At 35.1% G+C, this 12,645-nt stretch overlaps 1 protein-coding gene across 8 annotated transcripts in view; it reads left to right on the top strand.

Annotated features, from left to right (window-relative positions):
* The window catches only part of LOC117335024 (heterogeneous nuclear ribonucleoprotein K-like), a 49,926-nt gene that overhangs the window by 9,452 nt on the left and 27,829 nt on the right, over window positions 1-12,645 (top strand). For 7 of the 8 annotated variants that reach the window (XR_004534272.1, XR_004534271.1, XM_033894923.1 and 4 more), the window contains exon 2: window positions 9,840-9,917. The gene's annotated coding sequence lies outside the window, so the exon portion shown is untranslated. Of the gene's footprint in view, window positions 1-9,839; window positions 9,923-12,645 lie in introns of all 8 variants that reach the window. The other variant, XM_033894918.1, reaches the window with a different exon arrangement.

Raw genomic sequence — 12,645 nt, 5'->3', positions numbered from 1 at the left:
GCCCTTGTGCTGATGTAGACTGAACCATTTCCTCCGTTGTGGTGTTTTTCATTTTGTCAAAAAGTATTGTTGTGTTGTGTTTGCATGATGAGTCGTAAGACTTAAAGTAATAAATGAACTTGAACTTGAACTTGCATGCTATTTTAATGACAAATAACAAGCCTGCAAGGTAGGCAAGTCTAATGTACTGTCATAATAGGTGTACAGTAACCGGAGTGATATTTTTTTTGTCAGATGAAATGTAAATTCATTTTACTGTGTAACCCTATCAGTTTGTTGCTAGTATGTAAATGTACTGTATCTAATTAATACATAGATTTTTTGATAGTTAAGTCCCAAGTTTTTAAGCCTGACACAGGTGATGACGGCTGACAGATGTGAACACAAACAGAAGACATTTCAAGAGTTGTCCTCTTTGAAAGCAGATTATTCCGTTCACATGAAATGCTATGTAAGATAGATTTTTCTTACTTAACTCTCTTACATGGCAAAATATCCAACAAGATATGAGAGAAAAGATCAGAAAAGTTCACATGTACCAAATGTCATATTGTTGGGAAAATATTAGACAATTTTGTTTGGGAGGGTATTGCATTGTATTGTTTTAATATGTTTCATTGACAATTTGAGTGGGGAGGGGGGCAAAAGAAATGATGAGCATGAACAAGATGTATATATCTGAAAAGCACATTCTAAATAATAATTCTACAGATGAAAACTTCAATTTCATCAAATGTGGCTCATATTGTAAGTAGGACCAAGCCCTAATGAGTGGAGTCTGTGAGTGGTCCCTTGTGTAATGTTAATGGGTGAGTACATATAGACACAGCTATAACATCCTGAAGCTTGCTCGGTATTGATAAACACAATCACAATAGTCATTAGTACATCAATATCAACTGAAACGGAGCATCAATTATTCGAGTTCTATCATTCTGATTTCCTTCGCATTTATTTATGAAATGGTCCTCTGATATTTCATGTATGTACTGGTAGCAGCCCTGATCCAGCATGTAATATTGAACTGGAAATTGGAAGCAATTATGACAATGCCGTGCATCGTTTACACTGAGTGGTATACATTTTAGATATGGCTAACAGGTAGAAACAGCTCACCTGGTGACCAGTTGTAGGCAACTGATCATTGGTGACTCATCAGCGATAGTGCAGGCCTTTCTCTGTTCACTGTAAAATGGTTCAATAGACGGGATGAAATGTTCACTTTACAATTTAACATTAAAATTGATATGTAGTATGATCTTGGAAACAATATCATACGCCAATGGTCGATGAAGTGTACATGTATTAAAAACAGATTTGGTTTTGGATGATGTTTTTTGGCCTCAAGTTCCTTGTACGTGCTCATTTCCACATTTAGATAATGTAGAGATTGATTCAGTAAACATATATGCTGTGTTTTGTATCAATTGGAAATTATTCGACATTTAATGCATAGGATCTGTATTTCCCCACTAAAAATTGTCTCTGATTATTATAATTCAAATAATGTGTAGTGGAAGAACGTATGGATCTTTCTTTTATCTTGAATATTAGGCAACAATGTGAATTTTGTATGTTAAAAAACCTGTAGCCTATTATTATTGGAATGATATTAAGGAGTCGGTAGAAAACATTCGCTCCCTCTTCATCTGACAGTGAAAAGAAAGCAAAGTAAGGTTATTCTTTTTAAATTCTCCTCGAGAGCTGTATTTCTGAAAATTGGACAAACATTTTTCATGTGAATGTCATAAATAAAGCCTATGAATTAAAACCAGGAGAATTATCATTCATTTAACTTGACTTATTTTATATCACATCACTGCTATGCATGGGTTTGTTGAGATACAATATTGTGTACTTTGAAAGCCATTAATTCTTCAACCTCTGTTATCCTGAATTCTTCTGTTTCTCCTTTATAAAGATTAAAAAATAACCTTGTGATTTAATACAACAGGATGCTGTTGACATCCAGATGTAATATAATTACTGCTGTGAATTGGAGGCAAATTTAGAATAAGTTAGAATAGAAAACTCAAGCTTGAAATATATGGCAGATGTCGGTTATTAGTTGCGGTATATTAGTGTATGCCTGTTGTGTCAGAATCATTATTTGTCTACAAATATTGATGATACATTGCTCGTTATGGTGACTCCCTAGCTACCCAGCATATCTGCCTCGTGATTCCAATCACTATGTAGTATCGTGTGTCTTTTATTGGAAAGAAATGGCAATAATTGTTTGTGATCTCAGAAATAATGACAGATCGTCTATCCTGAAGGATGTCCACATTATTCTCGCTAATAGTTCTAACGATGGGAAAAGAAAAATATAATTAGGTATTCTGTAGTCCAGCAAACCATATTAGGTATTCTCATTTCTATACTGAATAAAATGTATTAAAAGTTCAGAAAATCCTAGACTGTCTTTGTCTCAACAGACTTAGTGATGTAAGGTACTGTGTTATGATAAAGATGATTTTAATTAAGTCCAGCTATCGTAGTTTTTATAAATAGATTGTATAAAGGCACAAAGGTAATGAGCATCTTGAGAGTCGGATACAGCGGAGTCAAAAATACATTAACAAGACTGACAAAAGGATTCCTTAAATTGAGAAAGTGTTTTGTATCAAATAAATATTTCAAGTCTATACAGGAACTGAATATTATTACTAAGGCATAAAATAAGTCCATTAAATAATGAAAATAGGTATCAAAATTACGGAAGATACCAACATTTTGAAATGAAAACTTTTTTGAAATATCTAAAATAAGAAAAAAATAATGATAAAAAGGGGAAAAGGTTGAACCCTAATAAACACAATATTTTCTACCATATTAGAAAATCTTCACTTTGAGGATTTTTCCAAAAACCAACCTGCCACGCATTTACGCCATATGTGTCATGTTCTACTAGTTTTCAGGAGATTTATGTTTTTTGTCAGAATTATTCACAAAGTTCCTGAAACCAAGATGTATGTTTTTTGTCGGACATTCACAAAGCTACTGAAACCGAGATGTATGGGTTTTTTTGTCAGATATTCACAAAGTTCCTGAAATTGAGATGTGTGTTTTCCGAAACCATATAAAACATATAGTATTAATGATGTCTTGTTCAGACTGCATGTGAATTTATCAGGGCCAATTAATTTATTTACTAATATTGAAAAGACTTAAAACTCACTAAACCAAAACACAACTACGTAGTTCATGACGCCATGTTGGCTTGAAATCGTGAAACTAAAAGTACAAGTTAATTGTTGTGGTAATAACATGGACAGAAAGCAGGTCTGAATCGCACTGAAACATCTGATCGCCATGGAAACTAGAGGAATCATGGTTGCAGGTGTGTTCAGAAAAGTAGACAGTAGAAATGGAATGAGGGAGGTGTTACATGTCGGTAGGATTAAATAGTGTGTTACCGGGCAGGAACAATACCTGGCCATACCTGGTTCTTCATTTCCAGTATGTAATTACACCAAAGCAATCGGATACTCTCGCAATAATCAGGGACCCTGGTCGAGGATTACAGGTAGATCTAGTCATAATGATATAATAATGGAGCTTACGACTGCAGAGTCTGATGGAGATCGGTACTTTGTCCATCGTTAATTAACATTGGATGTAAATGAAGTATTACAAACATGGGGATGGTCAGACTAAGGTAATTGAGCATACTTTGAGTAAAGGAAGAAAATCACCAGAATATTATTTGTCCCTTTTTGAATATGGATTAAAATGTTTGTCTGAAAAACAAGTAAACAACATAATTAGAGGGGGAAAACATATTTAAAGGATGTTGATTGTCAGTTTTTGGTGCAAACTCTCAGCCTTTCACTGTCTACTGTCTCAGTAAGGGAAATATAAACAATATATTAATAATACCATTAAGTTGGGTTTTGACACCACTAGACCACAAATCTTCTGGTGGGCTGAGTGGTAGAAATTTTGAATACAACATGCCCATTTATATGAAAAAGTCTTGACAGGATCTAAGGGATCCCTATTTGTGAAATTACGAAAGTTCATGAAGTAAACTTTAAAATCTACTAATGTAGTATGCATACCAATTCAGTCATACCAGATTGTAGTCTGCAAAGATAAGATTTATGGATATGCGTAATACAGAAGTGAAAATTAATATTGTACACGTCATACATTGGAGCAGGTGTTGAGGAGGCGCCTACAATTAATGACATATCACATTAATACATACAATTTTGATGAGTTAATTGTGAAAATAAACAACATGTATAATTGGGAATGGGGCCTACTGAAAATTGGGACTCCAAATACAAAAAAAAAATGTATTGACAGGAAAAACAGAATTAATTTGGATTGTTTATAGGAACTGTATGACGAGAATATGATTTTGATATAATGACATACCTGGCTATATTTAGGCAAGAGCCAGTGACATGTTGCATTGTGATTCAGGCGTACCAGGTGTAATTGTATTTATATTATTAAACAGGATATACCTGTACTGGACATCTGCCTCAGTCGCACCTGATCATGATGTATTTACAAGTATTGTAAATAATTGATTACAAAGAGGGACATCAAGGGTGATGCCCAGGGGTCTGACCAGGTCTGGATAGATCAGCCCAGGTAGCAGTGATCGGGTGATAATGGGTCAAATCTTGTAGGTCAGTCTGAATATAGGTAGACCTTTACTAAGATACTTTCGAAAAATAATAATCAGTTACAGATAAAATGAAATCAAAAATAATGTAAAGGCAATATTCATCAAAGAAAAACTGAAATTGGTATGAATTTCACTATTTTTTGTTTTTCCCAATGTCACATTTTGTTGTGTAGAAATTTCCAATTCAATAGACCCAGTTTTAATATTGTAGGAAAATCCCCGTGGGAGGGCTCTGGTAAGTCACTAGATTGGTGACAAGGGATCAGCTCTGGTAAGTCACTAGATTGGTGACAAGGGATTAGCTCTGATGAGTCACTAGATTGGTGACAAGGGATCAGTTCTGGTAAGTCACTAGATTGGTGACAAAGGATCAGTTCTGGTAAGTCACTAGATTGGTGACAAGGGATTAGCTCTGGTAAGTCACTAGATTGGTGACAAGGGATCAGTTAAGGTAAGTCACTAGATTGGTGACAGGGATCAGCTCTGGTAAGTCACTAGATTGGTGACAAAGGATCAGTTCTGGTAAGTCACTAGATTGGTGACAAGGGATCAGCTCTGATGAGTCACTAGATTGGTGACAAGTGATTAGCTCTGATAAGTCACTCGATTGGTGACAAGGGATCAGCTCTGGTTTGTCACTAGATTGGTGACAAGGGATCAGCTCTGGTAAGTCACTAGATTGGTGACAAGGGATTAGCTCTGGTTAGTCACTAGATTGGTGACAAGGGATCATCTCTGATGAGTCACTAGATTGGTGACAAGGGATCAGCTCTGGTAAGTCACTAGATTGGTGACAAGGGATCAGCTCTGGTAAGTCACTAGATTGGTGACAAGGAATCAGCTCTGATGAGTCACGAGATTGGTGACAGGGATCAGCTCTGGTAAGTCACTAGATTAGTGACAAGGGATCAGCTCTGGTAAGTCACTAGATTGGTGACAAGGAATCGGCTCTGGTAAGTCACTAGATTGGTGACAAGGGATCAGCTCTGATGAGTCACTAGATTGGTGACAGGAATCAGCTCTGGTAAGTCACTAGATTGGTGACTGGGATCAGCTCTGGTAAGTCACTAGATTGGTGACAAGGGATCAGCTCTGGTAAGTCACTAGATTGGTGACAAGGGATTAGCTCTGGTAAGTCACTAGATTGGTGACAGGGATCAGCTCTGGTAAGTAACTAGATTGGTGACAAGGGAGTAGCTCTGGTGAGTCACTAGATTGGTGACAAGGGATCAGCTCTGACAAGTCACTTAATTGGTGACAAGGGATTAGCTCTGGTGAGTCACTAGATTGGTGACAAGGGATCAGCTCTGACAAGTGACTTAATTGGTGACAAGGGATTGGGGGGGGGGGGGGGGGGGGGGGATCTCTTGGTAATCAGTCTTGAATCTCATGATAGTTTCAATTGATTTTGACAACAACGGTCCAAAACAAAATGCAGGTACTAAAATATTTGTTGGCAGTCTTTTTAATGTTTCAGTTAATTATTTTAACAACCAAGAAATAGCATGAAAACCTAGCATCAGAAGTTAATGAACACTGTGTTAATGTGATCTGGTGACAGAAAAATTGGCATCATGATAACATCGTATGTGCATTCATATTTGAAATGACTACTGTATATATTTGCCTATTTTCCTCAAAATAAGAAAACAGGAATTAATGTTAAATATAAGCTTTCCTGCATACCATATATCTTTTAGATATTATAAAACCCTACAGTATGCACATACATATTGAAATCAATTTGTTTTGACCTGTGGCAGGGTTGTGTCAAATCTTGAAAAGCGCAAAGATTGCATCAAATTTCTTGGATGATGATTTGATGCATAATTAATACAATCAGCGCTAGCATAACAGGTAAAATAAAACGACAAAGAAAATTAAAATGTTTATTGGTTGGCGTCGTGAAATGATAAATCTAGGAACAAGCTGCTAAAAACAGGTTGTTGAGAACTATTGTTTGCATTCGTTAATGCCTGACGATGGCACAAAGGGGCCGAGAACTTGTGCTTTATAATTATGTAGATTTTAGAGGTTGAAGAGGCTTTTGGAATGAATTGCACTCAGAATCCCACCAGAACTGCCGACAAGGTTTGGTAGAGGCCATGCTGGTTGTACCGGTAGATATTTGTGCGGAGAACAATGTATCTGAGGAATCAATGTAGCACTGGTATAGTGTTATTCTTCATGATGAATGCTTAATCTATAGTCAATAATATTTCCGATAAAATGACTGCAGATCAATTTGTGTAAATTTACATTCCATGTTGGGACAAAAGGTATGGGAATGGAAGCAGCTTTTGTCTTGGGCTCCTTGTGTTAAGGTGGTACCATACCTGTGTGAAGTTTCTTGCATAATTCATGAGAGTTTGGGGTTCAATGAAGGCTAGGCAGCACTGGCACAAAGAGCTATATATATATGTGTATACATTTACCAGGTAGGCCAGGTAGTACTACTCTTGTTTAAAGGAGGTTGGGTAAGGACGAGAAAACACTATTTTAAGGCAACGTAATCGTTAAAATGTTTTGTAGATAAAGTAAATTGATAACATAAAATGAAGTAAAAATAAAATTAGAAATTAACCGTTAAGTCTACCAGTTTTACCCAGAACTATGTACATGTATCTGGTGTGTTTTTGAAAAAAATCTGCAGGTTATAATGTCACTTTACGTGTTTGTAATACCACGTTGGAAGCTGATATATGGCTGAGAGTTTCTCTTGCTATTACCAGTAGATAAGGATTCAATGTAGATGCATATTGTAGCGATAAAGATATAATTTTCAATTAAACTATTTTACCAAAATTATGTCAATCTCTACATATATAAATAAAACACTCATGAAATGAATCAATTGAGAATGTGTGCCTTTAAGAGAGTTGAATCTTTTGTTATTGTGATTTTAATAACAGAATGGTCACTGGTCTTAAAGATGCACATTCTCAATATGATAACTAGGTGGTGAGTGTGAGTCTTTATGGCATATGGATGTATTGTTAAAGTTTGTTTGCCTTAAGGAAGCAAGGATCAATATCTCAGCTAGATGGTCAATTGATTTGTTCTTGGTCCTGATCAGACAAGCTTCTCTCTGATCCTTAAACTCGCTGCCCTTTGAATATACTCCTGCACACATCATCACAGTATTGTAAAGATTAAATGTCTTCAGGGACAGAAGTATTCATCGATGAAAACATACTGTAGCATAAAAAATAGCCTTTCTTATGCAAAAATGGTAAAGGTATGATGTTGTTCCTTGATTGTGAAAAAAAACCATATTTAAATGAGAATTGATTTCTGGTCAATGGATATGCTGGTACATGTTGAAAGGAGAAATAAAACATGGTATAGGGATGGTGATGTCCTATATATACTTCAATGAAGGTAGCAAGTTTAAACAGAAACATGGTATAGGGATAGTGATGTCCTATATATACTTCAATGAAGGTAGCAAGTTTAAACAGAAACAAGAGACTGGAATGATCTTGTTGATTGAGTTGTTTAAAGTAAAATTTCAATCTTTTACATAGAAATATACAAATCATGAGATCTCTAATCTCGTGCACAATTATCAAGAGTGCCCTCCTTTTTTTTATATCTTATTCTAATTATATATATACTATGTATGTATGCTTATTGTAATTAAAAGTAAATTTTATTTCTCGAGGTTATTTCCTCAAATTTCAAAAGAATGATCAGACCACAAGAAAAACATCAGAGAAAATTAGAAAAGTAAAGCATAACATCTTAAGAGATTGGCGTTTAATAAAAGCAGATCTGTGTGGTTGTAATTAGTTATAAGAATATCTCTGTGTGGAGGTAATTAGTTAAAAGAAAAGATCTAGATCTGTGTGGTTGTAATTAGTTATAAGAACAGATCTGTGTGGTTGTAATTAGTTATAAGAATAGATCTGTGTGGTTGTAATTAGTTATAAGTACAGATCTGTGTGGTTGTAATTAGTTATAAGTACAGATCTGTGTGGTTGTAATTAGTTATAAGTACAGATCTGTTTGGTTGTAATTAGTTATAAGTACAGATCTTAGTGGATGTAATTAGTTATAAGAACAGATCTGTGTGGTTGTAATTAGTTATAAGAACAGATCTGTCTGGTTGTAATTAGTTATAAGTACAGATCTGTGTGGTTGTAATTAGTTATAAGTACAGATCTTAGTGGATGTAATTAGTTATAAGAACAGATCTGTGTGGTTGTAATTAGTTATAAGAACAGATCTGTGTGGTTGTAATTAGTTATAAGAACAGATCTGTCTGGTTGTAATTAGTTATAAGTACAGATCTGTGTGGTTGTAATTAGTTATAAGTACAGATCTTAGTGGATGTAATTAGTTATAAGAACAGATCTGTGTGGTTGTAATTAGTTATAAGAACAGATCTGTGTGGTTGTAATTAGTTATAAGAACAGATCTGTGTGGTTGTAATTAGTTATAAGAATATATCTGTGTGGTTGTAATTAGTTATAAGAACAGATCTGTCTGGTTGTAATTAGTTATAAGTACAGATCTGTGTGGTTGTAATTAGTTATAAGAACAGATCTGTCTGGTTGTAATTAGTTATAAGAACAGATCTGTGTGGTTGTAATTAGTTATAAGTACAGATCTGTGTGGTTGTAATTAGTTATAAGAACAGATCTTAGTGGATGTAATTACAGTAGTTATAAGAATAGATCTGTGTGGTTGTAATTAGTTTAAAGTACTAATCTAGATCTGTGTGGTTGTAATTAGTTTAAAGTACTAATCTAGATCTGTGTGGTTGTAATTAGTTAAAAGTACTAATCTAGATCTGTGTGGTTGTAATTAGTTAAAAGTACTAATCATTCCTGTTGTAATTAGTGCTCCACATGTGGTAAGTTGTATGCTGTTAGTTCTATTTCAAAGTGTTTTCTCATCTGATGTGTATATTGATTTACATCTTGAAAGAGGTTACCTCCTTAGAAAATTAAAACATGCTTTATCCTAAATTAACAAATACATGTATATAAAAACTATATGTTGAGCTCTGTCATATATCGTCCATCAAAGTAAGCTCTATGAAGGAAGACCAGCCAGAAGCATTAACACAAAATATAGTTGTCGCCATTGTAAGACTGATACATGTTCAATATTTGGTTATCATTAATGCAATACTATGTGAATATTTTATAACTTTCTGAATATATGTATTGTTCGTTTTCTGTTCTAGCTTCCGGTCTTCCTGCAGAACGGCATATACAGTGTTGTGACAGATACAATCGGATCAATACTTTCACACCTGAACCAGGTAAGGTAGGTTCAATACAGGTGCTAACTCGTTTGATTTAGACAAAATGTAATTAGTAGGTCAGGTACTTGGTGTTTGTCATGTCCTGTTGTACACCTGAACGTGAGGAAAATGACGGTGCCATGTAGCATAAACTTGTTAAGGGTGTGGCATCACAACCCCCTAGTGGCGCCATGATGTAGTTTAGCAGCCCTCTGATCTGGGGTTTCTAAAAAAAAAACTCACAAACATGATAAAACATGTTACAGTATCAGTATCTTTTGTTTCTACAACGTAAATGTCGATTTATTTTATGGAAATTATGTTTTAACAAATCACTGGTAACTCTGCCAATCACACAAAAATGATTTCTTGATGATGCGAATCTTTGCTTGAACATTAAAATGATGTACTGTATTAATGTTTGAATAAAATGCTTGCATTCAAACTGTATATTAATATTTTCATCCTTTGAACCAACATATTAGGTAGCTTATGAGGCATTTATCTTACCACTCTATTGTCATGATCTGATAAACGACACTACCGTGCATTGGTCGTTAAAAAACTATAAAGCATGGATTAGAGCCAGGTCAGTGATTATCTGACACTCTGCTCCCCAGTGGAGAAGGCTTAGGTAGCTTTCCATACTATGTAGCTCAGGAAATGACTTACGAGTTGTTTTAAAAAAGGCCCTAATGAATGCAAAGGATATGAAAATCTGTTCCAGTTTATTGGGGACTATCGACTCTGTTACACAAAAAAATATAGATTCATATGTCACAATGTATAAAGATTTCATGGAAGATTTTAAGTTTCATTTGGTAAATCTTTAGTCAGTCATCATCTGGTGGCCAGTTATCCTTTATCTATAGTCCTATCATCACAGCTTTCTCAAACTTATATGCAGGTTCCCCATGCCACTTCATTGTGCATGTTCAATTTTCAGGTTGATTCGAAACTCAAAATAACCAATTGCTAGCCATCTTGGATATTGACAGATGAAATTTCCCAGGAAAACTGCATAGATTCTGAAGAAATTTTATATGTAGGTTTCTTTTGATCCATAGTTGTGCCTCTCCAATTTTGAGGCTGATCAGAAATATTGACTGAAACCAGTATTTATTTCGCTGGAGTATGTCCTTATTTGGATCCTGCTTGATAAATTCATCTGTGCAGTTCTGGCCATCAATGACTGCCAGTGGCTCTAACCATATTCACTATCATTGTAGGTCTATAAGTACTTGGCAAAAATAGAAATATATATTGGACAACCATAAATTGGCAATATGATGTGGGTAGAGTTTTCTGTATAAACAATGAGAATGGTGGACAATTTGTTGTCTAGAATTAGTGGTGATTGATTTGACCTTTAATAGATAGGTACATACATAAGCTTTTAGTGTTTTATTGAAACCAAACAAGTTTAGATGGTTGAAATGGGAATTTTTTCCTCTATGTAAACATCACTATTATAGTGGAGAAGTATATGCTCTACTGCTGCTTCCGTTTGACGCAAGCACTCTGAATGTCCAGGACGACCATTGGATAGCAGTGTTTTCCTGTTTCCTTTGGCTTGGGGCAGGAGGATTTGATTGTGACAATGGCAGGCGTTTCAGTTGCCCCTGACCGTATAAAAACTGTTGTGTGCTGGACAGTGTTACAAGCTTTTGGTTGGATACATTGTTGGGCAGTATGGATCTCTGGTTGTGCAATGTTTGCCCAGTTGTTGAACAGAGCTATTGTTCCAAGGTTCTCACTGTCGTGTGATACAACAGAAGGGTTTTATTTACACCTGAACAAAGGTAGAGAAAGTCCAATGGGATTGTTAGGCTAATTGTGGGTATCTAACAGTGAGTTTTCCGCCCCTCTTTTCTCTCGTTAGCTGTTGGCAGACCTTGTTATACTGTACCCGGGCTAACGGGAGTGTCACCGAGATGTCGTCAATACCGTTGACAATACCTGGTGTTTGGTTATAGGTTATCAATATTGCCCATTAAAAAGCAGATAACATGCCACAGAAGCTATGTCCACGATTCTGCAAAACATGGCTACCATCCTCCTGAATGTCTTTTGTATAGCCAACGTAATTATTCTACCGGCATCATCAGAGTCTGTTTTGCCCCATAATTCTATACAACATATCTCTCCTGATGCTGTTTCTACTGTCAGCCTATTAATTGTATATAATAATTCTCTCGGTGACGATTGTCAAACGTCATGAAATATGTATGGGAATGGCTTGTCTTTCTGTAATAACTTGTTTTTTTTAGACTCTTGTTTCTGACAAAAAGGGCAGTTATGGCTCATAATAACAGGAACATTACCATTAAAATAAGATCATTTACACAATACCTTGCTTACTTTCTGAAATAATCCGGAAAAATTAATAAATGAAATAAAGCCAAAAAAAAAAAAAAAAGAAAACACATGCAAAAATTAAAAATTGTGGATTATGCATGGTTGAAATGGAGATTAGAGCAAGAGAATTATGCATATAATTTTGCTACTATCTATCTGAAAAAAAACTTTCACAAAATTTTTCACTAAAGAACTGTTTTTGGTAGGTTGCAATGATGATTTCTAATAATTTACTACCAAATAATGCAACAAAGCAACCTTTAGATAGGAATAGAATGATTATACCAAGTTTTGTGTTATTACAGATGAAGTTTCCGTCCTTGGTTTCATTGATAGAGTACACAATACATGTTTCAAATTCTATACCTGCAGGCTAATAGCTGTAATC

The sequence above is a fragment of the Pecten maximus genome, chromosome 9 (assembly GCF_902652985.1).
Source record: "Pecten maximus chromosome 9, xPecMax1.1, whole genome shotgun sequence".
NCBI lineage: Eukaryota > Metazoa > Mollusca > Bivalvia > Pectinida > Pectinidae > Pecten > Pecten maximus.
This window is presented reverse-complemented; position numbering and strand designations above follow the sequence as displayed.